The sequence below is a fragment of the Mesocricetus auratus genome, unplaced genomic scaffold (genome assembly GCF_017639785.1).
Source record: "Mesocricetus auratus isolate SY011 unplaced genomic scaffold, BCM_Maur_2.0 Super-Scaffold_15014, whole genome shotgun sequence".
Taxonomy (NCBI): Eukaryota; Metazoa; Chordata; class Mammalia; order Rodentia; family Cricetidae; genus Mesocricetus; species Mesocricetus auratus.
Genome location: NW_024429186.1, coordinates 82,074,685 through 82,080,113, shown reverse-complemented (window position 1 = coordinate 82,080,113; position 5,429 = coordinate 82,074,685).

Genomic DNA, 5,429 nt, shown 5'->3' with positions numbered 1-5,429 from the left:
TGTAGGGATACCTTGATCACCTAAATATAGGGAGGAGGGCCTTTGTCCTGCCTCAAAGAGATGTGCCGGACTTCACTGACTGCCCATGAGAAACCTCACCCTCTCTAAAAAGGGGATGGGGGAAGGTGGGGAAAGAAGAGGAGGGGAAGGAGAGACCTGGGATTGGTGTATAAAATGAGAAAAGACTGTTTTAAAACAAAGAAAAATGAAAAAATAAAACAAGGATGTGTCACACAGCTAGAACACAAGAATCTATTGAGGAGTCACATAGATGTGGCGAAGTTTAATGATTAAGAAAAACAACTGAGTCCCAGTAGCCAAGCTAGCTTAATTTTTATGTTGGGAGATGTGTTCACAAGTTTAGGAGTACATCGTAGCTGAAACAAAGCTTTAAAAATAGCTTAAGTGTACATTGAGATGATTTTGTTAAGTAGTTTGAGGTGAAGAATCCAAGAAGATACTCTAAAGTTTTAGAAAAGCACATAGTTGAGTGAGGAATTCACTAAGGTCAGGGAACAAGAACAAGGCAGCCCAATCATTACTAGCTGGCATGCCTTCCTTGCTAGGATGAGTTGGTGACCAAAGGAGATAATTAATTCCTTGTGCCCATTCCTGTCCTCAGCTTACTGATATAGTAAAGTATTGGCAAATGGGTATGCACCCTTTTCATATACAAAGTTTAGGTCTGTGATGCTTTTAAGAGTCCTTGTAAGATTACTTTTTAAGGTAAGTATTAAAATGGTTGATCCTTTCTTTGTAACTACAAAATGCAGCCTGCCAGCAAAAGAACTGGCTGAGAAAAATACCTTGCTTGCTCACACTTTGTTAATCTATAACAAATTTCTTGGACATGAATGTATGTGGGTTCTTGGGACAACTTGTTTTTTACCTGTAATACATAAAATGCTTAATCATGTAAGGATTTTTTGTATTTTTTACTTGTATTTCTTCAATCATTCACTTGAAAAATAGAGTGTAACCCCATTGTCATCCTTGAAGATTTTTCTGGGGCATATAAGCTGTAAGGGAAAAAATAAAATTAAAAGGAAAACATCAAGAACGGAAAGGAAAATACCAGGAAAGATATAGAATAAAATAAGGAGACAGAATAAAAACAAAGATAGAAGGAAATCGTCAAAAGTGTGTGTGTTTTTCCTTACTTTCTCAGATAGAAAAGTCTTAGCTTGCCAACTCCGTTGGATCCCCATCAAGCCCAGTGTTGCTGGAGGCTGGTCCTCACAGTGGCAGTAACCTCTGAACATGCAGATATAACACACTCAGGACAATTTCCTACATGGGTATATGGTATGCAGAACTGCTTCCCATCACATGCATGACATCAAAGACTGCAACCCTAGCTAGTGCATTATATCCAGGAATTCTTCCCATGAGGGACATGGTATCCAAAAACAGTTCTGCCACACCCGCTGCACAGCCTGTGTCCGAGAATGTGCGGAGGGTGTCGGGTATTGATAACACAGAGACTCATTCAACGATATAATGAAAACTTTAAGCAGGCCCCAAAAAGGCTTAAGAAAACTTCCCAAGAAAGGCCTCCCTCCAGAAAAGCTTCTGCTCTCTCTCTACCCCTGGCTGGTTCTCCTCTGACACCAGAAACTGATTTGGGTGTGTCAGAAGAGGCGGTTAGTCTTTGGACAAGGTCGAGGTCAGGACAGTTCCCATGGGCCAGCCCTTTTCAGGAACTTATTGCCCCGGGCATTGTATTGTTTGTAGTAAACATTGTCTTACTCCTAGGCTGATGGGGAAGTGGGTCTCTGCTCAAGGTCTGGTGTCTCCACACAGTTCCTATGTAGGTATGTGATATCCAGGACTGATTCCCATGTATCTGTGTGATATCCAGGATTTCTTTCCATGCAGTTTCATGATATCCAGGGCTACTTCAAATGCAGTTACATGACATCCTGGACTTCTTCCTCTGAAGGTACATTTTTATCCAGGACTGCTTCCAATGTGATAGCAACATAGAATCCAAGACTGCTTCCCATGTGGTTAAATGATATCTAGGGTTATTTACATGTGGATTCATGATGCCCAGGAATATTTTCTATATGGGTACATGACACCCAGGACTTTATCCCATGTGAATACATGATATATAGGACTGCTTCCCATGTGGGTAAACATCTGGGACTGCTTCCCTTGTGGTGGTAAACATGATACCAGGACTGCTTCCTATTGGGTTAAATGATGTCCAGGACTATTTCCCGTGCAGGCACATAACATCCAGGCCTCCTTCAGGTATCCATTCTCTTCATGGATATCTAGGTACACGATATCCAGTTTTGCTTCATAGGTTATAGTAACATGATATCCAGGACCACTTTTCTTGCAGGAACATGACATCCAGAACTTATTGCTATGTAAGCATATGACATCCAGGATTGCTTCCCATGTGTGAACATGGTATATAGTTTTGCTAGCCATGTGTGTACTACATATCAAGAACTGATTCACATGAAGGCACAAAATATCACGGACTGCTTTTCATGGGTGTACAACAGATCCAGACTGCCTCCCATGCCTGTACCACACATGCAAGGCTGCTTCCCTGGGAGGGACTACATATCCAGGCCTACTTCTTACATGGGTACATGATACCCAGGACAACTACCCAAGCTGCTATATGGCATCCTGCCTTCTTGGAGTGCAGGAACATCACATCCAGGACTGATTTCCATCTGGAAATAATATAGCCATGCCTGCTTCCCATGTGGACATGTGAAATCCAGCTCTGCCTCCCATCCATGACATTACAAACTGATTTCCATGCCTGCTTTCCAAACATGGTGACCATCCAAAGGTCTTATATGATATAGAGGACTGCTTCCAATGCTTATCACTGGGCATATGATATCCAGAACTGCTTCAACTTGGGCACATGACATTCCAGTACTGCTTGTCAGGGGGTTGCAGAAATCTAGACCTGATTTCTAAGTGGCAGAACTGCTTCCCATGTGGATACATGATAACCAGTACTGCTTCTTATATGGCAACATGACACCAAGGACTGCTGTCCACATGGGTTCATGATACTCAGAACTGATTGCCAAGCAGATACATGATATCCTGGATGGTTTCCCACGAGGGTCAATGATATCCAACACTGTCTCCCATTCTTTTATGTGATATGCATACCATTTCCTGTAAGTGCGAGTGTCTACTAACCAGACCAATGCTACAAGATATGCCGATGAGAATGAAACCAGGCTGGGAGGGATCACAGAAGGACTGGGCTGTGACAAGGACATGTCATGCAATCAGACTTTTCATCCTCTTAGAAAAGAATACAATGGTGGTTGCAAGATCAGGATGCAATGTTGTTTGCAACATTTATACCATATAAACATACATAAGATTAATGTCTAAGACTAATTGTCTAACTTCTATATGCTTTGCTGACTTCTAGGGAATGCAGAGAAACAGGCTGCCTGAATGCTTCACTGCCTGAGGGAGTGTCTCAGTTTCTCAGGAACTGAAAGACACACAGTGCCTCAAGAGTCATGGACTCTAACCCGAAAAACCTGTGACCCATGCCTCTCAAGGCCACGAGACCAGACCAACCCCATGATTGCTGGCAGTTTCCCAGTCAGGCACATAATATCCCGACTCCATCAAAGTGGTTATAGGATGTCCAGAACTGGGCCCCATGCTTTTATATAACACACAGGATGGCTCCCAGTGTGGTGCCAACAAATCCTGGATGCTTAACATGTGGTACATGGTATCCAAACATTGTTCCTACGTGGGTACATAATACCCAGGACTTGTTCCCATGTAAATACATGCCATGCATGACTGTTTCTTATATGGGTACAACATACTGAGGACTGCTTACCATGGGCGAGCAACAAATCCATGCCTGCCTCCCATGTGTGTAAAACATGTGCAGGACTGCTTCCCTTGCATGTACTATATGTTTAGAACTCCTTCCCATGTAAGTACATGATATTCAGAACCAATTCCCCAGGTATGAGGTATCTGTGGTATAAGATTTCTATGCCTTTTTTCCTAGGTGGGCACATCATGTCCAGGATGGTATTCAGGACTGTTTCCCATGCCAGTGAATGACATCATAGACTCTTGTCAGGCCTGTGCCTGCTATCCACGCCTGCTTCCCAATGTGGTTCTTGATACTGAGGACTGCTTTTATACAATATACAGGACTGCTTCCAACAGATCCCGCAGTGATTATCATGTGGGCACAAGGTATCCTGGACCTCTCAACCGAAGATTAAGAAGCTAGAACCCCCAAATCACACAGCAAGTTGTCCAAAGTGCCAGAACTATGGTCTGTACTCATGGCACCTGATGCTAAATCTTGGCTCCTATGATCCACATTGGCAAGACCACTAATACTCACACTTTGGCTAAAATCAGGATCTTTGTAGTAAAAGCTAAAGGCCACTGAATTTCTTGTTTGTGGACTTGAAACGTCTATCATTGGATTTGGAGAGCAATTTGGTCCCATTTTTATCCCGTGATGAATTTGAAATAAAAAAGAAAGGATATTGTACTGGTTGGTTTTGTGTGTCAACTTTGGGTCATCAAAAAGGAAGGAGCCTCAGCTAAGGAAATGCCTCCACGACATCTGTAAATCATTTTCTCAATTAATGATCCCTAGGGGAGGGCCCAGCCCATTGTGGGTGGCGCCATCTCTGGGCTGGTGGTACTGAGTTCCATAACAAAACTGTTATGGTAGGGTTGTGGATTCTAGTCTAAGTTGCTACATCTACGGTACAATTCCACACCCAAGGCTTAGGGATCATTGCTGAAGACGGAGCCAGGGGAACAGTTTAGTTTGGGCTGTTGGACAGTGCTGTCCAAATGGAGCATTGCTTCAGACTATAAACAATTATCAAGCAACATTGCAACTGGGAAGGGGCACTCCTATTAATACTAGTACTAAATCCAATAAAGAAAACCCTTAACCGGGCAAAGTGGCACATGCCTTTTATCCCAGCTGTCCCGAGGCAGTGAGTTTCAAGCCAGTTAGAGCTACACGGAGAGACACTGTCTGAAAGCAAAAAAAGCCAAAACACACAAAAAGAAAATACTAATTTACTAGACCTTGATCCAGCATTGAAAGCAACCGAAGAGATTTTAAAAAATCAGACTATATTGGGCCTCTGCAGTTTTCGGGTCCGAGTGCCCAGGTCAATAAAATCAAACTTCTCCCCGTAACAGCGTTCTTGGCAGTGAGGACCCTCCCACACCGGCCTCTGGATTTGCAGGCTCAGAGGGCACCTCGGCCTCCATGTTTTATCTGGATCTGGGAGCGAGCAGCTGCCCTCTGCTGGTCACACCTGCGCAACGCAGCCTTCGGAGATTTAAAAACTGAAAAATGCCCCGGCCAGGGCCGGTCGCTGGTCGATGACGTCACCGGGCGTCGGAGGCGGGTGTGACGTCAG